We start from the raw sequence: 27098 nt of genomic DNA, 5'->3' as shown, positions 1-27098 counted from the left end.
GTAGTCCGAGACGGTCGCAGTGATGGGCGGCAGAGTTGTTTCATGTTTGTGAGCTAAAAGAAGCTAACCACCGAGATACGCATGTAGCATAAATAAAAGCATGAGTTTGTGACTGTAACCTATGTTGAACGGAATAAATGTGTCTTCTCATGAGGTGCTTGTGTGAAACTAAACAACAGCTAAAGTGGCGTCAAATTACTCAAATTGATCATCAGGGTGAGCTAATGGAGCACACCTGTCCTTGAGCTGGTCTAGTTATTCAGTGGTGATAAAAGTCTGCAATCTGCTCTGTATATATATATATATATAGCGTCCAATGTTTTCTGTTCGCTTTATTAAGGTCGAATACAATAGAAATGTTAAAAACACATTATTTAAAATAAGCTTAAAATATTATTCATAAGAGTGATTGATTTAAAAATAGGTCAAAAACAGTTGCATATACTATTAAACCATTTAGACTTTATTATGGAATTTAATACAATAAAATACATTTTGATAACTTAGTTTATGAAAGTGATGTATGTGGAAATAAAACTGTGGAAGTACAAAAGACAGTAATGTAAGAACTATTTAAATACTATTGCTTCATTGTTGGGGTTTACAGTGCATGTGTATTATTCTAAGTTGTAAAACAGAAAAAGTTGGCCCATATTTGAGTAGTTCCTGTAAACTGCAGTTTTCTGTGTTTTGCAGTTTATGCAAAAATATGTTGCAGTGTTGGTGAGTTGGCTCATCACTTTCAGCAGTTGTAACAGTTGCATCAAATGTTTGTTTGAGGCCACACACACAAACTGTTTGTGATATATTATCTTTGTCTTTTTTCGTGTAAAGTTAGCTGCCTAAACTCCTGATGGAGTAGATACCCAACTATCTCGCCTTTTAGTTTTTCATATTAAAATATCAGATCTTTTTGAGAATGTGAATACACGCATTCAAAAGAAAGTAAAAAAAAATGTTTAACTCCAAAATAATTGACCAAAGAGAAGGTTATGTTTTTAGGGAAGCAGATAATTTGAATCTGCCTTTAAATAAATATTCCATGGAGTATTTCTCTGATAATTTTATAAACAAAACAAAACCAAATCCAGAAGTAATAAAGAGCAAGTCGTCCGTAAAGATATTTTAAATGGAAAATAAACACGTTCATATGTAGAAACTTTCAAGTTTTTATGCAATATTAAAAAAAGTGTGAAGAATGTAAAGATAAGAACACAACACCTGCCTGCCAGCTGCTTTACAGCCTGTGAACACGTTGATGTTGGCATTTGCCACAAAGTTGAGTTCTCTAAAGCTGTGAACATGCTGTGAGTCCTCTGTTGTGCTTCAGATCACGTAGTTCAGGTTCAACACATTGGTTTTATCAGAGCGCATACTGAACTGCTGCAGACTGTAATTCCTGTGCTCACCTACAATATATGCAGCAACTAAGAAACCTGAAGCCCTACGACTCAGTGAGGATTTGTTTTTGTCGCAGTTTTTTTTTTTTTTTTTTCTTTTAATTTATAGTTCTAAACCAGACAAATGTGGACCAAACACAGTCCCAATTTTATGCTCCCCTCCCTTCTGGAAAAAAAAATAAAAATGTCTAAATGTGTGATGTTAAAGGGGAATAGTCAGGATTTTGAGGTTCTGTCCCAAACTGCCTTGGCGGATAGCATTTTACACGCAGTAGCCAACTCTCTTCTATTCACAGTTTTGTATATATACATTTATATTTAACTGGATGTTTTTTGATTGATTGGTGGATGGATGGATTTGTATTGTGATAGTGGTAGCTGTGGTATTTAATGATATAAATAGAAGCCTCGTGAGCTCAGCTTTCTTGTTGGAGAAAGACATGTTGCATATTTATATGATGCTCTACAGACTAATTCTGTTGGTGGTGCCAATTGAACTTTCTCCATCGTTTTCTTATCCACACATATTCATGTGGGCAAACAATACATTTGGGCTGGAGAAATGGAAAGAATTAACAACATAATTATTTTTTCTGTTTTCTGTAACCTTTTGAACGTTTTGCTTTCCCCCTGTTTCTCCGTGTCTCTAACTGGGAGAGGAGAAAAATGTCAAGTCTCAAGAAACAGAAGCTCAGTCAGGTCTGTAAATTGTAAGCTGCTCAATTCAAACAGCAACAGTTTATTGCAGATTTTATAGCCTCAGTCAGCATTAACATCAGCCCTCAGGGTAGTTAGTCACCCTCCAGGATGAGAAATCGATGACAGTCGTTTGGTTTCACTTGGCTGAGAAAGGAACATATGAGTTTGCTTTGGGAAATGCTGTTATTCTCTGCTTAAAAACTCAGGTGCTGGTTCAGCCTACTATTGTTTCCCAGCTTAAAATATGAGCTGTCTCCAGTTTTTTACTTTTCAAAGTCTTGACAGAAGAATGGAAGTTCACAGCTTTGCTTTCTGCTTTTTAAGGTTTGTGTATTTGTTCATTGGTTCAATCACCACGGATTTTTTTTAATTTTATTTACTGCCTTCAAATGGCAAAATATAGAAGACCAGCGGACAGTGGATCTTAAAAAGCACATTCTCCTCCTCTAAAGTTCAAAGGTGAAAAAATATTTTTCTTCCCCACTGGAAATTCAGTTTACTTTGATGGAAGTGAAATGAAACCCCTCACACAGGTGATAAGCTAATATTGTCATGCCTGGAGGGGGAACTGTGTTTAATAATTTAGTGAAACTGAAGAGAGAGAAAAAAAAAAGAAAAAGTTTCCTTTGGTGCGTAGAAGCGCCTCACTGTGGGTGGACTGCTGGCCTGGAGCTGCAGCACAAGTGCAGAGGCAGAAAGACAGGAAGTCTGAGGTCACAATGTTAGAATAAAACCAAGAAGCTAATATTACTCCCAGATGAATCATTATAAGTCGAATTTTATTACAACTTTAAAACCTTCAAGTAAATAAAATCTCAGTCACTCCTTTAAAATCCTCAATTGAAACAAAATCTGTGACCTGCTGTCGTCCTCTGGATCTAAGCCAGGAGGCAGAATATAACAAGTGAGCTAGCTTTAAAAATCCCACTCATCGTGACTCATCACTAACTGCTTCTGAAGTTGGCGCAGCCGTCACTCAGAGTGTTTTCAAATCAATGGCACCTCAGCAGGCGTACTTGATTATCGTTTTAATGAGAAAGCCCTGATTGATTTCCCTTCATTTAGTGCCAGCCTGGCCTGGGCGCTCCTGGGAGCTGGTTTCATTTTCTCTGTATCCCTTCACCCCTAAAGCTGGGTCGTAACATGCCACTTATTTGGAGAGTCATTGTTGGAGTCGATGCCTGGCGTAAGTGCTGCATTTGAAAACATATTATGATTCTGCATTGTAATGCCCAAGAATAGAGAGGAGGAAATTAGGTTATCTCCTCCTGATCGTTACAGTATCCGTCGCTCTCTCTGTACGTAGATCAACATTTGTTTCGGGTACTTCCACAGATGCCTGCTCATGTGAACTAAAATGTTTTATTTTATAATCCTAACCACATGCTCGATAGGACCTGCAAATTAAAAAAACAACAAAAAAAAAACACCATGAGTGAAACAATAACATACATCCCACTGCCTAATATGTTGCAGAGAACAATGAGGAATGCATCACTTGAAACTCAATAAAGTCAGGCAGCGATGGCAAATTTAATTCCAACAGTTTGGTGCATCATCTTGTTTGGGGCTTTAGGGGCAAACAGACATACAGTTCATCTGTGGCACACTGATAAGCACGACTTACAATTAAGTAAACGCACTCTAAAAATAAATCCCCCCTTTATCACAGTAGCATGCTATCACACTGAATTAATTTTAAAAAGAAACATTTTATCTTTATACCAACTATATTTATTGAGTGGATAAAAATTCACCCTTTGGGCCATTTAGGTTTTCAGTTTAGATCTAGACGGCTGAGCTTTTGCTTCAAAGTGCGTTTCATCATAAAAACATAAAAATACATCATGTAATCAATTGTGAAACCAGTAACAAACATTACGTCTTGTCAAGTGCCATCATCAAAATCAGCATTACACGTCAGATATGTTGGTTAATGTTCCAGTGATTATGGGTTGAAAACAACTCTACAGGTGGGTGTTTAACCTTGATTTAAAGGAACTCAATGTTTCAGCTGTTTTGCAGTTTTCTAGGAGTTTGTTCCAGATTTGTGGTGCATAGAAGGTGAATTCTGCTTTTCCGTATTTGGTTCTGTGGATGCAGAGCAGATTACTAGTAGTAGTAGTGCGTGTTTATCACTAAACGGTAAACTTTGTGGCCCATGTCGGCTTGTTTGCAATGTTTTTCACACCTGACTGATACGATGCATCAACAGAAAGTCAAGCTGCTAATGTGGAAGCTTCTTCTAGTTTCAGTGCTTAATTTCTCTAATGATCTGTAAACAAGCAGAAACTAAACAGTTTAAACCTCAATATTAAGCAGCCAAAGTTACTTTGAATAAATGAGTACATGTCTTGTCTGGCTCAGTTCCCTGATAATATACTATATCCTCACATCTGTGTCATAAGCTGTGAGAAATGGCCCCCAGATCATCTTCTTTAATCACCCAGGAGGCTGTGCCTAGCCCAAGCCATTCTTCAGAAAGACGTGCGTTGGTTACAAAGTCAATATGCCTATCATGTAAAATATGAACCCGTTCTGTGCATAAATACACACTCCACCGTAGATAAATGGGTGCGTGTCTGCATGTTTTAAATCAGTTTTTTAGTTTAAAGGTATTGTGTCTTTCTGCAGCATCGCTATGCCTAAAATGCTGACACTGAGTGCGCTACAGAGACCTCTGAGTGCCCCAGGCTTACTTCTCTGCGCCCACCTGAGTAGTGATGGAGAGCTGTGACTTTGTCTCTCTTTTTAAAATTTATTAACATGATCTATCCCCGGTGTCTGCGCTTAGCACACATTTCACACTGTATTGAAAATATAAGAGCACTTTGCTGCCTAAGAGCTGCAGAGAAATTACTCAGGAAGTGTTGCAAGAGGTGTTTAAAACCTAGTGCAATGTAACGTGTGTGACGTGCAGACAACACTTTCCTTAGAAAATGAACAAAAGCTTCATAATTATACTCCTGATCCAGTGCCATGGGTTTAGTTTTTTACTGCGTTAAAAATACACGAGAGAGACTTAACCTCACAATGGAGGTTTTTTTGCATATAACCTGAAGCTTAGCAGGTTCACTTGTTATAGTTGGAGAGCTTCCTGGATGATCGGGATGTCTGGTGCAACAAGGACAGTGGTAAAGTGGACAGGTTGAAAAGGTTCACAAGGTTAGAAGAAATTAGCTTTATGAGACAAATGAATGTCTTTTTAAAGGATAACAAAACTTAACATTTAAAAAGATTAATTTGATGAAGTTAAATGTTTTATATAAACACATAACACTGGTAGAAAATAACTTTGCTCTAAATCATTGTATTGTAGCGCTCTTTGATTCACTGGCTTGCTTGAACCTGACGCTTTCTTCAAAGTGTTTTTTCAACCTCTAACCTCTGGAGGTGCTCACAAATTAATATACTGAAGTTTAAGGTTGTAACTTGAGTCTTATTTAAAAAAAAAACATATTTTTTTATGTATAGAAGTGGTTCACAAAATAAAAAATATTAATATTAGTTATTACAAAGAAAACAATTGTCTTAAATTAAATGTGCTTTTTTGTTTTTTTTCCTTGTACTTTTCTACTTGCCATAGCACCGTCAACAGATCATGTTACATTCACTAGTACATTAGCTTTGATTATGCTTCCCACACAGCTCTTCTACATTCTGTAGTTTTACTCACCCACTCCAAATTTTCACTCTTCCTTCATTTAATGCAGGAGGAAACTACAACAGAAAATCCAAAGAAATTCATAAACGGTAAAGAAAAAAAAAAGATGGTCTTGCACATTAACAATTAATGAAAATAGAGCAAAACTGTGTAAATGTGTCCAGTAAAATTGTGCAGGCTTTTTATTCTTTTACTAGACTGACTAGTGCAGTTAATTTTAAGAATGTGTTCTTGTATGTGCTAAATTTAGTTTCCTTAGATTTAGTTTAGGAGTAGATGGATAAACATAAGTTTTTATAGATTTCAGATTTATTCTGCCAGATTTACACTTGCATGTTAACTTAAATGCTAACAACACATGTGGTTGATTATTCCTCTTTATAGCAGACAAAGTAACAACATTCAGGACTTGTTCCTCTCCCACATGTAATGGCACCCTGGGCAGTGAGCCATCTTGCCCATATCAAACCCTCCCCCACCTGTCACACCATTTATCATTTAATGGTTAAAAAAAATCAATCAAAATCTGCACAAGAAAATGATAAAAAAAAAAGATGAAATCCTAAGCTAGAACAAGTACTTGATTACTAAGATGCTTATTTGTTTTAACTGGCTATTATTTATTTTAATTTTTTTTTAGAAATAGAAACAGCAAACTCTCATTACAGTCCAAATGTTACCCTACTCAGATGTAGAAACACTTGATGAGAATGAATCATTGCCTCTGCCCTTTGTGTTTGAGACAGAGTGTCCTGATCTTCCTTCCCTTCATCTTCAGCCCACAGTCGGCTCTCATTACTGCACTGCAGACTCACCATAGGGCTTTACTTCACTCTGTCTGAGGTCACTCTTAATGCGAACATGTTCCAAAACCCATTTCACAGCTAACAATTAACATTTAATTTTCTCTCTGATCTTGGGAGAAGAAGGATGTTTAGATATTTTATGTTTTTGTGTCATTTGTGGCAAAAAAAAAAATACTGCATTTTTCCAGCCTTTTGGCATCCTTTGATTTGTCAAGCACAGTTATTTTTGCTCTGCAGACTAAAGCCACTGAAATTTGGGAAAGACTACCATACAGTGGTGAATTGGTTATTAAATATAGCCTTAAAAGTGATTTATTTTCCCAGTCATCATTCAGAGTCACTGTAAAAGTGAAAACTAGAAAATTTATTTTCCACACATCAAAATCAGCCTGGACTGTATTGATTTCTACTCCTGCAGGCCAGAATGAACTCCTACAAAATGAATGACCAAAAGAAAACAGTGTTTCAAGATGGGGAAGGTGATTAAGTTCAAAAGGGTCTGGGTATGGCACTGGGAGGCAGTGGGGCAGTTCACCAAATCCAGACTGTCCCACTGAATTAGAAATTAATCTACAACACCTCCCCAAAACAAATTACCACCCTGCAACACAAACACAGAAAAAGCCCAGTCAGCACAGCAGTCAGACTGTGTATCACTACTCTGCCTAATTCTTCTACAACATGTTTGCATTTTAATAGCAGCTTATCAGAAATGAGCTCAAATGAAACCGTCTTGTTACCCGAGTGAAAAAGCTGAGTGATCAGGTTTAATTAATAGGGAATGGTGTTCTTAATAGCACTAAAATCATGCACTGAAACACTCCAACACATTCTGACTGTGCGTGGAACAGGAGGCTGTAGGAAAGAAAATCCATGTTGAATTTATCTAAGACCTTTACATTTCTTTTGGTGTAGTAAAATAAATGTATTTGGGTAGATTTCACTCAATATGACTCAGAAGGAATTACACAAGGTTAGCAGCTAGATAAATAATTTGTATTGTAATCAGGTCTTAAAATGTACCTACTCGGGTCCATTTGCTTTAATTACTTAAGTAATTAAATAGTTCTGTTTTGTGTTAGACATTAAATAGACATTAAATTATAAATATATGTCAACATATATTTAATAACTGTGCAGATAAAACATCTGTAACATCAACATTTCAACAACACAATCATATCTGAACCTAGAATATCCTTTCTTGGTGTAGATGTTCTGGTTTCCTGAAGCAAAGTTACCATTTGTGACAGTTTACTGTAAGTTCTGTAAGATGGATTCAACATCTGTCTTACTTGCAGAAGACGGATATCTCATCTATCAGACCAATACTTCCATTAAAGCTAATTTTACCAATTGAAACCACTGAAAATATTATTTGTGTAGCACAATGACATGCTATATTAAACACCTACAAATTTCACAAGATGCCTTATGTTTGTAGGTGTTTTCTTGGGTCAAACAACTCTTGCTTCCTTAAAGCTATGTTAATCAATCCTGAGAGCTGTTATTCTTAACCACTGCCCTTAAGATAATTATTAACTGACATGATATTAATTCATAATGTAACCCAGATATATCAGTCTGAAACAGCTGTCTCATTTCTTCCAGTGTATAAATGAGGCATACATGATTGATTGTATGTAGACACACATGATGGTACTCTGTTATGTCAGTCTAAGCATGAGGAATGCAGCCGATTTAGGAGCAAATCAAGTCCTTTAACACTGATAACATTTTTTGATGAGCTCACATTTATTGGGATCAAGTGTGTTGAATTTATAGTGTTCATGTTACTTTTGAGGTAATATCACGGTGTCTTTGATATTCATTTTTTTTATATTTAAAGTGAAGTGATGAGCTGACTGCCTGACAGTGTAATTAAGTATAAATCATATTATTTAGAAAGATTATCTTTTTTATTTATTTTTTTTTTGAAAAAGACTTTTTAGACTCCCGTGGCCTTTATTGAACAGTAAATGGAAAATAAATGAGGAGGAGAGGGAAGGGGAAAACGTGCAGCAAATGGCCCAGGAGCCAAACCCAGGAGAACCGCATGAAGGACTGCAGACTCTGCCCATGGTAAGCCCCTTCCACCAACAGAGCCGTCCTCGCCCCGTCTCTTGTATTTTATTAGCGTCTAGCATGCTGAGTTGAGCGAAGGGTCTGGATAGTGCAATGTGAAGTCAAGTAATACATTATGCAGCAATGGTGCATATTTATGGCACATATGGTGTGAAAGTGCTGTGTATTTGTTTTACACATCCCAAAAAACATTTTGTCGGCCTAACTTACCTGGTGATCAAGCTGTGCATGCTGCAGTGTCAAATGTAAAGTAAAACAATGTGGGTGTTATGCAATGACATTATGTCAGTGAAATGCAAGACAGATAACCAATAGTGCAAAGTAGTATTTTCATTCTCTGCTGGACATCACGCATAATAATAGACAGTAATGGTTGACTTGAAACATCTTCAGTCAAATTTGAACTAAAATGTTTACAGAAAACTCATTTTAATAGAAACAGACATTAAAATTCTGATTAAAGTTTAAACTTTGCTAATGTTCCACCCCTCCAAAGCTCTTTTTTTTATAATGCCCATTTTTCATTCTCTCTCATAGTGTTGCCCATCTTTCCATTTGTATTTCTATCTATAGTCTCATTTCTTCCAGCTAAGCCATCCAGTCTAACGTCTGAACGGAGGAAACATTGTGCATTCTTCAGAGCCAAAACGCACCAATCGCTTCTGACACACACAAACACAGCCTCGCGTTGGCCGGGGCGAGAAACTGTTGCACCCTCCACTCTACCAGCAAGGAACCCTGCTCCGATGCAAATTCAAATGTCAGCTTACTTTCTCCTCAAAGGCAGTGTCAGCTCAATGAATGAGTGGGATCTTAAAATCAGGTAATTGTTTTTGGCAGATCATTGTATTTAGTTACAGTATTGAGTGAAGCTAAAGCACCTAAAGGTGCACAAGGAGGGGAAGCAAATGCACACAGACATGCAAAAGGGATACATGAGAAGAACAGTGTCTTTTTTGTTCTTTAAAGTGTTTGTGCAGAGATTAAAATGGAAACATTTCATTTTATATTGTTAGAAAATGGGCCTCTTTGTAATGGCACATCCAGTTCCAATACTTTTTTAATCTGGGTATAATATTAAAAGGTTCACTTCTATCCCTGAGGTCATGTACATGAGTTTTCAACAAATCTGAATATTATTGAAAAGTTCTTTTATACCAGTAACTCAATTTATCAGTTGAATCATATTATATACAATGTATCTGGAGAATATTCACCGTTTCCACATTTTTTATGTTGCAGCCTTATTTCAAATTGTATTAAATTAATTTATTTTCTCAAAATTATACACTCAGACACTCCATTATAACATAGTCATTTTGTTTGTGTGCATTTTGCAAGTTTTTCCGAATTCATCCATTTGCAGAGAGAACATGGATGAATTGACAATTCCAGAAAGAATACACAAGTCAGAAAATATTTCAAAAAGTCCTTTAGCTAAACAGAACATAACCTATGTTGCAGAAAGGAAAACTAGCAAAATAAAATACTTTGCATCAATCTCTTCTGGATATAAAATACAGCCACATTTTTCATGTAATGTAAAGTCATATATCACCACATCAATTTCCCTCCCCTGGCATTGCAGCAGACAGGTGATGAAGTCTTGTCTGTCTCATGATCTTGTTACTGCTGCACTTCTCAGCTTTGGACCAAGGCCAAAACACATATTACACAAATAAAACAAGAGGAAGACAGACTGAGGAGGGCAAAGTGACTGCTGCAGCCTCTGCATCTCTTCTCTGTCCCAGGATCCCACTGGATGACAGCTCGTCCTCTACATTCATGCGAACTGGTGGGAGACAAATGAACTTTGAGATTGCATACTATATATATATAAAATCTGTGCATGTAAATTAATTTAATTTTAATGCAACCCTATTCACAACCCAAGCCGAAAAAGTAAGCATGAGAAAATAGAACATAAATGTGCAAACCTGCATAAGGATGACTTATGCTAGGTCTGCTTCAGCCTGTCTAATCATTGTGAGGGGGAAACAAAACTCACTACAGTTATCAAACATAAAAAGTGGTGGATCCAGTTTACAAATATATGCCCATCCCTGCTTCTATTTTCATAAAAACAAAAATCATTTTGATGCATTGTAGACGGTAACAATCTGAACAGTTTTTTTTTTTTATTACGACCCTGACAAATATAGTTTTTATGGCTGACAAAACTGATGACTGCAGCATTTTTCTAAGAGGGTTGGGAGATATTAAAACAGCTAAATTGAGTTTTTTTTTCATCGGGCTGCATACAATTTTTTGGGGGAAAAACAAAAATATGATGCTGATGGGGCACTATGACTACAAAACATCTCGTTTACAAAAAGTGAAATATTTCATCTTAATATTGCACAATAATGGTTCTCTAAATATTTTGAACAGAATTTTGATCTAAAACTAGATGTGATCTCTACATTCTTGCTTCAGGCTCTGGAACATAAAGGGCACATCACATGCTTGACATTTAAACCATTTGAACCAAGAAAGAATGTAGTTCTTCAGCTCCCCCACAGTTGATACTGAATTGACGACCGTCTCCCGCTTCGTTGGAGCATCTTAAACACAAAAAAAAAAAAGCATAAAAAGAAACCATGATGTCCAAGACGGTTGTGTGCCAGAATGTTTGGTTGTTGTAAAAAAAATGGTTGCTGAATTTCTAAGTGTCAGAAACTTGAGGTGTTTATTATTAATGATTATTAAAGTGGCGCTGTCCGATGTGGATGAAGATGCGTCTGACCTTGAGTATGATGCACAATGAGTGCAGAAAACGTATCATTTGTACTGAAAGAGGATGAAAAATGGCAGCCATCAGTAGGAGCCCTGAGAAAAGGAGAAAAAGAAAGGAGTTGAAGGTGTCCACTTAAATGGAGACAGACACTAATGCACAGGGACTGCAGAGAAAACTAAGGCTGCAGAGCAGAAGCATGAAAAACACTAAAGCACACTGGAAGAGCGGTGATGGGGTGTGGAGGCTCCTACCCGTGGGTGAAAATTTACGGTGGCGTTTAGATGTCATCTGCTATGGTTAGTGCGGCACGGCCGACAGCAGCGGTCTGCTGAGTGATCACAGCTCAATCAGCCGGAGCTGTGTGTCACTGCCAGGGTCCAGTCATTTGTCATAGGACTGCTCACAGATTTCTGGGCCTCGCTGCAACGATAAATTGCAACAAGGTTTTATGCTCGCTCTGACCATTTATTACCCTTTTGCATCTTAATCGTGTTTGAGCTCCTTATCTTGTTTTTGTCATTTAGATACGTCACCCTTGTTTTGTTTTACCCCATAGTCTAATGTTCTGATGGTATTTACTGGATCAATGCAGGGATTTCAGTTTGCATGCGCAACGGTGCAGGATTTTAAATTTTTTTAATGGGATAGGACAACAAACTATTGATGGACCTATAGTTGTAGAAATGTTATATTCTACAACTGTTAGGCAATTTCTATTAGGCTAATTTCTAGTATTAGCGACTAGTAGGCAATTTCTTTTTGAAAAATTCACAGAATCCAGGTTTAATATGGAAAAACAGAAGAAAAAATAAGCATCTAAAAAATTAATTGTACTGTTGAAGAAGGATACAATGAAAAATGAAAATGAACTTAAATACCTATCTTTCCAAGGTTTCCTCCAGAAATCTTTCTAAGCCCGATGGTTGGGTGCTAAGGCAGTTATCCAGCGGTCCGTCGTGTTTTTGAGTTAAAAAATGTTTAAAGTTGACAGGAAATTTGAAAATATCACTTGATAATTATGTGTTAATGAAAGATTGGAAGATTAACACCTGAAAAGTCTTGAAAAATGCAAACATAAAAAAACCCAAACTTAAATAAATAAGCAGTGCTAAACCTAGTGGGGGCACAAGTAAAGCCTGGTGGCCCGCCAGGCTTATAATACACTGGGGGAAAGCCTGTGACTAATTTCTGCAATTTAAATTAGTCACACTTTGTTTTGCTTCAACAAATCATATACTACCACTTTTCACCATTTATTGGCTTTAATTTGTTTTTTTTTTGTACCATTTTTAATGGATTTTTAATGGAATTTTTAATGCATTTAATCCTTCTTTCATTATAGAAAAGTCAGTTTGAGGTCAGAAATAATTGATTTGTACAATGAGTCTCTTCACTGGGAAGAATATAATAACGGAGCAAAATGCGTCTCAAATAAAAGCTTTAACTCAGAGTTCGTTTCAGTTAAGCAAATGAAAAATCTTATTGTGCAAATTTGACAGCGTCATCCCACCCGGAGTCCAAAGGTCTTGCTGAATCAGAGTGTCAGTAAGGGTGAAGTGAACAAGGCCTTTGCATTAACATGCAGCACGGCCAGCTTCCACACAGAGCAGTGAGTCACGAGTACATATCCCTGAAGAGGTATGGGTCATCCTGTGTATAGCTGCAAAACATCTCTCCAGAGATGTGACCTTAGCTGCTGACAAAGACTCTAACCTTTGCAACAGATCAGACTGTGTGGCTGCGCAGAGGCAACAACATGAAAAATGTTTGCCGAGTTAAACAGCAGCTGTGTACTGTTAATGCAATAATATCGTATTTATGTGTTTCATAAAAGCCTTCATATAAATCTTTGAGCGGGCCTTTAAAACAAAGCATCTGAGGTGAAGAGAAGCCGGAGTGAAATCTAATGAAACAAAAAGATGCAGCAAGCCTTTTGTCAAATCACAGCAGCAGGAAGTTTTTATTCTTATAATAAAATTTCCTGCTGTTCTCATCTCATGTGTTCCAGTCTCTTCCTTTGATTTGTCCCCCAGCTGTTCAAGTAAAGGTTTACTACATTTTTCATTCCTGAGTGGCTCTTTTACCATCTCACCAGTCACCTGCCCTCTAAGCTGCAATCCACTTCATATATCAAACTTACAAAATGGATAAAGAACAAAAAAAAGTAAATGAATGGAAATTATGTTCAAAAGCAATCACAAAAAGAGGAAAATCTGTAAACAAAAGCTCATATTTATTGCACATCCAGTTTTTGACATAATTAATGTAAATTTCACCGCTGATTTTAACAAAAAATGGGGGTAAGAAATGTTCTTTTGTTGAGTGATACAAAGAGTTATTCAGACTCTTTCATCAGTCCTATTAAAATTTTCCTGCAGATGAAACAACAAATAGTTTTGGGGGAGAAGCAGTTTGAAAAGAAAAAGCAGCTTAACGGAAAAGTCGTCTTCTTTGCTAACAGCTGTAGCCCCTCTAGAGCTGCTTGAGTAAGAAGATAGTAACACTTGCTTGTTGTTTCTCTCTGACCCCATACATGGAACATCTGACAAATTAAACTACCAAATTGGAGCTCTTTGAAATTGGAGTTCTGTCTTTATAAGAGAATATAACTGTCATGGGTAAAACTGTCGAGCTTCGTGTCTAATAAATCGTTCCAATCAAGTCTCATTTTCTCTTTCTTTGCAACGTCTGAGCAAACATTCAAATTAGTTTTAGAAACCGTCATAGTTGACGATGAACATTGGAAACAGCTTTGCTTTTCAAAACTACAGACTATCAACCATGAAGCACTTAAAGTAATGAAGACTGAATAAATCATGATATATTACACATTCTTCATGTTTGCACTGGTTCTATATTATATAATTCCTACAGACACCTTTCTCCATCTTCTCAATTCCATCTTGATCCTGTGCATCGTTTCTTTACTTGAACCAAAAGCCCACTAATTTTCCATGTGACCTTCACCAGGCTTACATTAATAACTTAAGCTTTCTTTCCCTAAGTTGTAAGGCTTTTCCCCCTGTGTGCTGCTAGACTTAACGAGAACTGCAAGTAAAACAAAGCAGGTGATTAGCACAGAACATACAGGACGGGTAAACTGAATATATGGATAGCAATGTTTCATACAGAAATGTTCTGTTATGGCACCGCAGTTATTTTGCAAGACTGCTGACGGTTGTCTAACAATCACCGACACCCTCCACAAGGAGGACAGGCTGCAAAAGCTAATTGCGAAAGAGGCTGGTGGTCCACAAGGCTATATGCAAATATTTTCTGAAGGGAACTTCATCAGAGTTTGGACAAAATTTTGTATGAAGTTCAGTTTTAAATTGCATTACTGAGGTAATAATACGCCAAAATTTCCTATAAGGGTGTGACACCAAAAATAAAATTATGCACCATTTACATTACACAGTTATATTATCTGCCTACTGTTGCATAAGTGTCAATATGAAAGCTTATTCAAATTTGTTCATCAAGAAGTCACACATCCTTAATGTGTGATTTACACAGATACTTTCCCATTGAAGTTCTGCTGGGCAGACTCCAACATGAAGCTAGGCAGCTTTCATTGAGGCTTTTATGTTCTAGAAACATTTAAATATATAAGCTTGATCATTTTTAGAGGAATGTTTGACTCTACACATATAGCTAGAAAGTCTAAGAGAAACTCGATGCACAGAAACTCGCAGTTTCTGTGCATTGTAATAAATTTATGGCAAGTGGGAAGGATGATTCTGTCATTGCTATTTTTGCTCTTTAGAAAAACTATTTGAGTTGCAAAAAAATATGGTATTTTCTCTTGTATGTCATTCGTTTCCAATCTTACCTTCTTGCAAAGCTGTGACTGTGAGATAGTCAGAAGTGTTGCAGTTGACCTTGAATGCCTAACTCATGGCAACAGATCTGCTTCCTGCATTGATTTTTTATTTTCACAGCAGAGTTATTTGGGTTTCTGCCCTCCAGTTGCATCTCAGCTGCCACCAAGGTCAGCTGTGAGAACGAGAAATGGGTTTTCATCTCCATCAGTTTCACACTGCAAGTCGATATGGATGTGTTGTGACCGTCTTGTATTTTGTCTACTCTACGGTGCTGTCACACCGTTTCCTATCTTGCCACGCTGTGTGCTGGCACTTTGAAAAACAAATGCTATGTGTGTCTGAACATGAGCAAATGTAGGCGATTTTGTTATGTCTTTTAAGTAAGTGTGCCCTTTCTTATTGCCCCCATTGTTTCTGTGTACTAAACTCAATCGTATGGAATCCACAGTGTTCTGGTGCGCTTTGACTAGGGATGTTACTTTTTGATAACTCTCCATCAGTGGCAGCTGGACAATGGGGTGCTGGAGCAAGTCTACATCTTGACCTTCTCATTTTAACAAGAAACTTTGTTTCTCATGACAAAAAAGTGTCTGGATTTAACAAGACAAAATTATGTTCCTCTGTCTGATTACGACTTGTTAAAATTTTTTAAATGGGCTCATTCTCACCCTGTTTTCTTCGAGACATTCAGAAATCCCAAGAAGTGTTCCTGGTTTACTGTTGCAACTTTGCTCATTTAAAACCGAATATATTTTGGCTTGATTGAGATATAGATCTCATTATAATGAGAGTTTTGTTGTGTGATTGAGATGCTGCTCCTGAATTTAGTTCCAAGCTCTGGCAGTTGAACATTTCTGTAGTTCAGTCACAGCTTGGTGTGTTTTATTAGTCACACTGGTTGCCATATTGCTGTGCTTTCTTGCTCTATTTCCTTTTTATCACCTGCTATCATTTGTTTCCTGCGGATAATCAGTTATGAACGTTGCTGTATTTTTGTTGCTCTGGTTAGCCTTATGTTGCTAATGCTGCTCTTAATGTTTCTAAGATTTCTTTTTTTAAAAGTGATATTTCCTAATTCAGAATCAACTGACTGTTTGGGAATGAAATATATGTGATCTTAGTCCCTCCAAGTTGTACTCTTAATTAACCAGACATTATAAATGGCATAAGCTTCTCTTTCCGTTTATGATTTTTGGTATGCCATTTTTGCAAAATGTAATGCAGTTGCTGGCTTAGGCCAGAAAGTGGCACTGTTGTGCTGTTTATGACTCACTGCTGCTGCTGTTACGACCCATGTTATCTGTATGGCTTAAAAGGTAAGCACTATTGTATTGATAAATGTATTGACTATAAACAAGTTGCTGTGCTATTTGTTTAGATGGTGTGTCTAAAATGTTCATTTACCTTCTAATAAAGTTGTAGGGGTTTCTAAATAATTTCTATATCATTTTGTTGGTCGTATTGTTTACTTTTAAAGGAGGGCAGCATTATGTAAAATCTATTTTCTGAGCTCTGAAAACGTCATGCTATAATGTTATTCCCTCATCTAAAACATACCTGGAGTGTCACTTTTATTTTTTCATGCAGGGTTGAGAAATCCTTAAATCTCCTGTGGTGTTTTGCTTGGTGGAACCGAGGACAACGCTCCTCGGAGATGCATTTTCCAATCTTCCGAGCTTCTGCCTGACTGACCCCACTCAACTCCTTCATACTAGCAGCAACACCTGGTGAGTCTGCTGAACTTATCATCTGAGCTACATCTCGGTGGAACACTGGTAAAACAAACAAACAAACAAAAAGGAATATGAATGGCTTAATGGAGAAACATTATCATGATGACATGCTGAAGGTGCAGTGCCGAAAAGAATTGGAGCTTCTTAAAGAGACGGAAGACCAATTTCAAGGTGTTAAATTGTGAAGTCAAATTTCTTTGTCTTTATTTTTGTAACAACAAAGCAACTTGATTGGTTACAAACTGGCAGTATGTGTCTGAAGAAACAATGTGTTGTATGTGCTAGGCTTCAATGGAGGCTTTATAGCAGAATATATATGGTGCTTTATGTTGTGTGCTGTACATTTGTATGCAAAAGTAATGCAGTTTATGTTTATAGCTTAAAAGGTGTAGAAGCCAATACTGACGCGTAATAAACCACTCAGTCTGAGCCACTATTTCGACCTTGTATGTTCCTGCCTCGTCCCTTATATCATACCCTGAAAGAAATGGCAACAACAATGCAAAGTATCAGATTGTATAATGACCCAATTCCTCTCTGGTTGGGTTACATAAATAAAAACATCTACATTATTTTTATTTATTTATTTTTCTAAATTGTAACTCCATTCACATTGTTCTATTTTAATAGATGCCAGTTTCATTTCCTATGAGAAACAAACGTCTAGGTTCAATTTCAACAATTTTAAATTCAAAACTTCCAAGGAGTACAAATATTTCGAGGCCAACTACACGTAAAATAATTCTTTGGTTGGTTTCAGCAGGTGGAGCTTCAGAGTCTGTATTTAGAATGATAAATGAGGAAATTGCATGGGAGCATGCAATCTGATTTAACAGCAAGGACTGAGCAAATGCTTTGCAAACGGATGAATGTGCACGCCTGATAACCAATCAAATCCCAAGGATGATGAACCGACTGACTCTCCTCCATTTTTCTAAGAGAGCCCTCATCCTTCTTAATAAAACTAACAGGATGGACATACTTCACTGTGCAGATACTGACCAACCTCCCACCTACTTTATAAAGAGTCAAGTACAGAAGCACATTCCAGCTAACATGACCCATTTCTGTTGTACTGCTTCAACTCCACTATTTCTTTTGTTCACGTATGTCTAAGTCTCTGTTTTTACCTAAATAGTAGCTGCTCAACCAGAAGGATGAACATGCTGCACCTTTATGCAAAGATTATCTGGTGAAAAGCATGCAAAAGGTGCATGCTTTTCACCAGATAAAACAGTGAAGTGGAACCTTCACTTTCTGAGGGGAAGGTTCCAAACACACCTCAAAGCACTGCCAGAGGATATTTAATCAGGCATTGTGTAATTTCCTTTGCACAGTAATATAGAAAAAAAGATGATTGCAGCTGATATTATAGGGTAAATTTAAATAAATGTCCCATAAATGCAACATCAGAAACTTAAACACAATGTACGTCATCACTTTCAGAAAGACTGTAAAGCTCTTCATCTGTTTGCCAGGTCTGTTTTGTTCTTCACTCTCTCTGCTGGAATAATTGTGCTTGTATTGGACTTTATGGCTTCTAAAATCACTTATTGATCTCTGTGGTCCACTGCAACAGAATCAGTCAAAACATAGTTGCTAAATGACACAATCAATACTCTTTAGACCTTGTCTGTTGTGAACTGGAGGTTCCCATTGACTTGCAATTGACCCTATGCAATCTGCATTCATCATTCTTTTTTAACCCACTTACTCACTTCAACTTATAAGAGGCTGCAGCACACACACGCGCGCGCACGCACACACACACACACACACGCACACACACACACACACACACACACACAGAATGAGGCAATGTAATCCATTCTGATTATTGATGGTACTTGTAGCACATGTGTATATGTAAGGGATCTTAGGATGGGCTGAAGCACCACATTGCTGACTTGGCCAGAACGCCCAATTCTATTGCTTAATAATTGACAAGGTTTTTGTATAATCCCTCTTCAAGCTGTCCTTCCCATCTGGTACAGGGACACATATGTACACATCTGGATGGATATCATTTTCCCGCCTAGTCTTCTATAGTAATTTATTGATTGTATAACCTCGCCACATTTCATGTTTTGCCCATTAGACCCCCATTTTAACTGAGATTTACATGATTATACCTACACAAATAGAGCACTGTTGTGAAGTTGAAGGAAAATGACACATGTTTTTTTTTTTTCTACAACTAAAAATCTGAAGGGGGAAGAGAGCATTCCCTCCTTTTAGTCAGTACTCCAGGCCTCAGTAAATAAGACAAAACACTGCCTCTCACCATTCTAATAGTGACCCATTGTGTTGACAGAACCAAGCTTTAAGATAGAGGTAGGTTAGTTGATGGTAAGATGGATGGAGCAAAATTCTAAGGAATAGAAAAAAACTTGATAAAGGCTTCAAAAGACTTGGAGAGGAGGTTCATTGTCCACCAGGACACTGAGTCTATGCATAAAACCGGTGATAAAATCAAACTGTTCATAACATATCAAAAAGTTGGAATGGCCCAGTCAAAGTCCAGATGTAAATCCAAAGCCTAAAAATTATTGTACATAGATGCTCTCTATTCAGTCTGACTGTGCTTGAGCAATTTTGCAAAGCAGAATTAGCAAAAACATCAAATGTAGACAGCTAATAATAGATACATACTACCAAACAGTTCCAGGTGTTACTGCAGTCAATGGTTATTCCAAACCGCATTTACACAAGGGAGTGAATACAGAGATTCAATAGGCCTTTCAGAATTTTATTTATTTATTTAAGATAATTTTGATCATTTTCCTTCAGAATAAAAATATCGGTGGCTTGTTGTGACTTGCCCTGAGACCCAGGTGTTGGAATGTGGTCTTGGTGTAAAATGAACATGTTGCCATCTAGTGGGTGTAGGGTGGTAAGCACAATTGCAGTTTCCAAAATACCAAGAGATGACTGTTGTTGTCCAGGTCTGCTTTTGTACTAAGCTTGCTGGTGGTAAAAATGTCAGTATTAGGATAGGTTACATGCTAATTTAGATTAACCATCTGCTGATATTCCACTTAAAATATATTCCACTTGAGCATTTAAATTAGTCTTTTGGGAACAAGGTTGGATTTCCTATAGTTTATGGTTCCACAAGATGCAAAGGGTTTCCCTCCTCAGTCAGTTGATCTTGTATAAATGGAAGACAATGGAATGATGGATGGATTTTATTTTTAAAATCTCTAGGGTTCCATGCAGTTGTACATTATTTTTTGTAAAAAGTCACAGAGCATTGTAAACATACAAGCCCTATTCCAATGAAGTTGGGATGTTGTGTAAATATACACAAAAACAAAATATGATTTGCAAATCCTTTTCAAGCTATATTCAATTGAATTCAGTAAAAAGTAGGGGTGCGCCAATTTATCGGCCAGCCAAACTATCAATTTCCTTAATTTTGGGAGATTGGTGATCGGCTTATACTTACATGTTAAGCTGCTATTATCCCCCAATCTCAACTACATTGGCAAAGGTCTAAAAATCGACCACTGTCCTCTTCTGCTCTCCCTTGAGAGATTTGACTGATAGACCACCCGCCAGGTCATGTCTGCACGTTAGCAGCTGTCAATAGTTACCCCACTGTTGCCAATTCAGCGACTTTCTTGATGTATTTAGAGACATTTCAGACAAAAAAAAAATTATTTCAGCCAAAGTCTGAATCGGCAGGTCAGATGTAACCCAAATAGCTTTATCCGGTGGGAATATGCAAGAATTTAGAATAAACATAGAGCAGTATGACTAGCAGATATTACCTTATAATTTTCCAGTACTTTAAAAAAAAAAAAAAAAAAAAAAGATCTGTGATCAGCCAGAAAACCGTAATCTGTGCTCTCCTACTAAAAACACATATTTACAGTGCAAAGGGGTACTTTTTTTTTTTCTTTGTTTTTGCAAATATTTACTCATTTGGATATTGATGCCTACAACACATTTCAAAAAAAGTTGGAACAGGGAATGTTTACCACTGTGTTACATCACCTGTCCTTTTAACACTCTAAGCATTTGGGAACTGAGGACTCTAACTATTGAAGCTTTGAAGGTGGAATATAGAGGAGGAACGTTATTTTTCCCATGTTAAAGGGGGGAAATAAATGGGTGCCTGGTTGTAAAGAACTTCAAAAAATGGAAACAACCAGCACTCAAAAAAATACACAAAGGACCAAAAAAAAGATGCATTTTGGCTACTTGGCATGTATCTGAAATGTGTCCTTTGTATATTTTTGGAGTGCTGGCTATTCCTATTTTTTGTGGGTGGAATTCTTTCACATTTGTGCTTGATGTACAAATTAAGTTGCTCTACAGTCTGGGGGCTCTGTGTTGCCCTTCATAATGTGCCACACATTTTCAATGGGAGACGGGTCTGAAGTGCCGGCAGCTCCGGAGTGAAGTTTGATTCCTTTTATATTTAATAATTTATGCACCTTTTGGTAAGTTTTACATTTCGGCATTCCTTTTATGTGAAAGTAACAAGTATTTATCTAATCTTCTGAACCGACATTCAAATGTTGTTACCATAGATAAACAATAGAAACATTTCGGATCAGTTTTGGTAGCTTAGACCATTCATATCACTGAGACAAGTTGCAGCATCTTCACAAATATCTTGCATGCTTACAGACTACCAGCAGAGGGTGGTGCAGATCTTTAGTTTGCATAACACACTTTTAGATGCCACTACTTTATTTACAGGCTTTTGTCTGAAATACTTGGCTACTAATATATAATTAATACTTCTAGATTTAAGGTACAAATAAAATACTTCTAATCTTTATTTTTTTCACAAATTTTTCACAAACTTTTCTGATTCCTTTTACCCTTGTCTCAGTTTACAAAGTAGATGTTGAATTTTCTACTTATGTCTACACAGTAATTATGAAATACTTTTCACCTGCCGACCACGCTTAAGCAGTTAACACAAAAAATACACAAATCAAATATATATTAGTGGTGTGTGCAGCGACATGCCTACAGAAATATTCCGGCTAGTGGTAAACAGTGGCTCCAGTGATCCCAACAGGCCTTCAAACTCATGATTCTTGTTTGTCTCTCTGATTTTTACCTTTTTTCATTCTGAGTTTGCTTAGAGACTGTAAACACAAAAATCGAAAATCATTCTTGCTTCGCATAGTTTATGCATGCATGAAATACGTGCTGACTACTTAAACAGCAACAGGAAATTACATCATCTGTAGCTTTATCCACTGATGGACTCTGATGTTCACATTGAGATGGGGCCTCAGACACGGTGTGGAGATGGGGCCTCAGACACGGTGTGGGAATGAGCGTGTGTGTGTGTGTGAGGGTGTATATTTGTAGAGTTGAGGAGGGCAGCACGGTCACAGGTGACTGTCATGTTTAGTAATGATTATCACAACGCACCTGCGCCCCCACGCTAATTAACTGGACGCAAATGCAAATGAGTCCGGGGATTTGGAAAAAAAAGAAAAAGAAAAAAAAAAAGAAAACAGCTCATGGAGTGGCAGTGAGCGGTTGTTCAGCTGCTGGATTTGATTAGGGCAATGAATGTTCAGCGTTCATTACCAGTGGTGGCAAAAGGAGGTGAGATAAAGGAAAAGGAGGATATTAAGGTGAGAGGGGATAGGAAGCATGGAGCAGTGGAGGGAGGGAGAAGGAGGTGGAGGAAAAACAGCACTGATGTAGCATAATGGGAACAGGTGGAAGAGTGGCTTGTTGACTGTATGGAGCAGAGGAGACAGGAAAGTGTGGGATGAAGATGTGTTTTGAGCCAAGTGTGACAAAGTCTTCCAAAGAGATTCTAAAGGAGCCCAACATTTCACGATATAAATAAAACAAATACAAGTGCATTAGAATATCATCAAAAAGTCTGTTTCAGTAATTGAGTTTTAGAAGTCAAATCTGTGCATGTATTTTGCGCATACTGATTGATATGTTTCAGGTTCATTGCAAGTGTTGATTTTGATTAGAACTAAGAACTAAGAAAACCTAAAAGTCTGAAAAATTACATTAAATAAAAGCACTAAAATGGGATTGTTACTACAGAAGTGTAATGTTACGGCATACACAGTCATGGGGAACACTGCTGACTTTATTTCTGTCAAGCAGACAGTCAGTAACACACACCAGTAGGAGGAGAAGCCACAAAGGTTATTTCTAAAGATGTCTGTGGATCACAGAAGCCTGTTTTCAACCATACTGTTTATTAGAAAATTGAGTGGAAGAAAAAAAGCGTGTCAGAAAACAATGCACAAGCTACAGAGATAGCAGCAGCCTTAGGAGGAGTGAAGGAAAAGCCTTCCGGTTTGAGGGAGATTCATAATGCGTGGACTGAACTGTGTGAACTGTCTGATTTCTCTGTGCTAAAACACTTGTGAACCAGAGGTAATATCAGAAGTGATTGACCTGGGATAAGGAGGAGAAATTCTCTACGACTCAGTGGCCCATAGTCATCTTCTTGCATGGAAGAACATTTTTCATTTAATTTGGAAACCAAGGCCAAATTAAATCAAGAAGAGAAAAATTAAAAATCATATAGTTTGGGAGCCTTATCTGCAGGTGTTGGTCACCTGTGTTTCAGGACATCCAAAGTCAGAGCAGCTATCTAAAAGGAAAGGTGGGCCATTTCATTCTTCCCCCTGTAACAAGCTTTATGGCAATGCAGGATCTGGCATCTGCCCACAAGGCCAGAGATGCCAGTACCTACTTCAAAAACCACTGTGACTGGCCTGCCAACAAACTTACCTGACCTGAACCTCAAGGAGAATCTGTGGAGGATTTTCAAGAGGAAGATGAGAAGCTGCGAAGATGCTGCCGTCAAAGGAACCTGAGTTTTCTTAACACCTCTGCAGAGTCACAGACTGGCCTCTTTGTCATGATGCGCTGATGCAGTAGTTTATGCAAAAGGAGCCCAGCCCTAGTATTGGGTGCATATACTGTACACTATTTGGACATGGCTTCTAATAAGCTGACATTGATGTGAAACGGTATTCCATTTTCTCATTAGCTGTAAAACATAGCCATCAAAATTACCTGACAAACAGATGAAATGTATCAGTCTACATTACATGGAATGATTTTTTTTTAAAATTGAATGACTAAAATAAAAACTTCTTACTGCAGCTATATTTCATATTCTGACACTCTTTTCCTGTTTGTTGCGCTGTAACGTAAGCTCCTGCTACAGATTCACTTTACCGAGGAGCATAAAGAAAGCGTCAGAGAAGGAAGACGGAGCACCTTTGAACCTCATTCATTTATTGCATTGCATTCCAAACACGCATCCTGTATCTCCATACTGTGATTTGGGCAGTGCATGCATATACACCTTGCTCTAACAAAGCAAATTGCGGTTCATCCAACTCTATGGCCCCAATCTCAGTCCGGGGAGGCAGGCTCGTCACTCACACAGATAAGGGTGAATTAGGGTCTCGCTCTGGGTTTTACATTTCAATTTAGCCTCCGGCTTCTGAGCCATTAGGGGCCTAATCTAAAGCTTGGTCTGCAGTGTTCTCCTTTCCCACCATTCCCAATATTGTTTTATTAACTTTCCAATATGCCTGAATGAAACTCCTACAGAATCATTACTTTGCATTAAGTTCATATTATGGTAATTTGTGATAGGAAGACCTCTTGTTTAAGAATGTGCCAGTAGTCAATCTGTTTATAATGCAGTGTTGCTGTATCACCAGCTGGTTCATTTGGGTGAGGAGAACAGACAGTGTGAGCGTAATTGCGACTTGATAATGTGCCTGGGCATGCAGAATGACCAGCACGACTGTTGCCAACAAAGTGTGGCAGAGGAGGGGAGAATTGTGCAGGTGCAAAGTCAAAAGGGGACTTTAGCTCTCTTAAGACATCTCTCTGAAGATTAGTCACGGCTGCATATTGTGCATAACAGAAGCACTTTAAATCTTCAAGTTTGAATTTGACTGTTAGACACGGTTATTTCAGGTAGTTTTCCATGAGAGTATGAGCACTATCCCAATATTTTTTCTATCCTTCATGCTTTCAAAGTGAATCTACATTCAATGGAAAATAAATGCAATTAGGTTCTGCAGACATGAGGGTGAAAACCAGTTTATGACTCTCTAATAAAGGAGGTTTGAGGTCACCAACATAGATAATTATGACTTAAACAGAAGAGGATGCAAGATTGTATAACAATTAAACATATAAAAACTTTGGCACGCAACTGTATTCAGACTCCCTTACTCTGACGCAACAAAATAAAATTTGATGCAAACAATTCTTTCAGATGTCTCCCGATTAGAGTCCCTCTGTGTGTAATTTAATCTCACCATAAATCCAGTTCTGTGTTATAATGCTTGGGTGGCTGGTTTATGTTTGTTTTGCTGTTTTAATAATTTCTTTAATTTATTTTATTTATTTTTAGTAGGTCTTGTCATTTTCAGTTAATTTCCATGTTTCTTGTTAGAAAGATGTTGCTACATCAGTTCCTTACTTGTTTAGTTTACCAGATCATTCTTGTGTTCTGTTCTTTGGTGCATATTTATTTTACATTTGGTTTATGGGCCCTTTTGAGTCCTAGTTCAGTTCTTTTCATATTAATCAGTCCCTCTACATTCCCCCTGACCACACCACACACCTCTGATTAGTTCATTTGGTCGTTTGCCATTTCCCACCCCTCAGTATTAAAGTTCCTGGTTTTTCATTGTTAATTTTTAGATTCTTCCACTGCGCTGCCTGTTGCTCTGCCTGATCTCCATGACCTGATCTCCCAGTGATTCCCATGTAAGATTTCCCCATTAGTCATTATTTAACAAATTCTGTTTGGTCCTTTGTTGCTAAGCATGTTTTAGAGAGTATTAGTGAACAAACGGCATCATGAAGACCAAGGAACATAGGCCAGTGATGAAGCTGTGTAGAACTGACTGGCTGGGTGATGCACAGCTCATTTGGGAGAATATGTTTAAAAGACCAGTGTTATATTCCATCTAAGGGTAGCCAGAGCATAACATGAAGAATCCATCCTCTTCAGATCTCAAGCAGCCAGCACACACACACAGTTTTGAACATTTTGTAATGTTATTTATTTAAAAGATGCTCTTTTGCCTGAGATGTTACAACAATGCAGTGCATATGGCCTCAGAGTGAGCTTCGGTGAAACTATTTGAATATTAGCCAAAATGTACTTATTCGAAAGTAATTAAACCAAATGACAAAAACTTACCTCCCTAAAGAAGAAAACCATGAGAAAACTAAGAGCAACCATAAGTGGAACTCCTGCAAACTTTGTAAGGTATTTTAATAAGGAACTTTTACACAGGCATTTAACAGAGTGTGGCCAGTTGAGATGAGCCGAGGGTGGACAGGAAGTTCGTGTTAGCATCTTTTATACCCGTCACCTCCGGCAGGCTTTCATGGAAGAAAAAGCCAGGATTTTTCATTGTTGAAAGAAAGTCAGAATCTCATTTGGAGTTTGCTACTGGGCACACACGTGAAAGAAGGTGCTCTGGTCAGATGAGTCCCCACGCAGAATGCTAAGAGTGGTGTACATCCGACACTCTGAACACAAGCCTGAAGTGAAATTGCATGGCTGTAGAACCATCATGCTGCATTTATGGGTTTCTTCAGCAGTGGGAAGCTGGTCAGAGTTGTTGGGAAGACAGAAGGAGCAGGGAGCTGCCAAAGAAAACCTGTTAGATGCTGCAAAAGACTTCAAACTGCCATGGAGACTCACCTGCCACTTGGCCAATGACTCTAAGCATGCAACCAGATCTTCAATGGAAGGCCTTGTCCTAAATCTTCAGAAGGACTTTAAAACTGATGTTCACAGATTTGGGTTTTAACTCAACAGTGATGTGCAGTCAGGGACGCTGTCATCTTAACAAGGAAAATACTTGTGTATTCTCATCAAATTTGGTTGGATGAGAGAAGACCAATTTGTCCAGTTGACTGTTTCTATAAATTTGTTTTTCTTTATGAATTCAACATTTTTATGGACAAAATTGCTGAATTTACACATTGCCAGTTTAAATGCATAGAAAAAGAGCAAGGAGAGGCAGTGATGAATTGTGCCTTACATACCAGTTATGCCTTGCATACCCATTACTATCTCTCTTTATCGCTAATTAACATATTTGATTACACATTTTATAGTCTGGCTAATTAATTTAATTAATTACCCAGC

This window comes from Poecilia formosa, unplaced genomic scaffold (genome assembly GCF_000485575.1).
Source record: "Poecilia formosa unplaced genomic scaffold, Poecilia_formosa-5.1.2 Scaffold11, whole genome shotgun sequence".
In the NCBI taxonomy this organism is placed as follows: Eukaryota; Metazoa; Chordata; class Actinopteri; order Cyprinodontiformes; family Poeciliidae; genus Poecilia; species Poecilia formosa.
Note: the sequence above shows the minus strand (reverse complement) of the source record.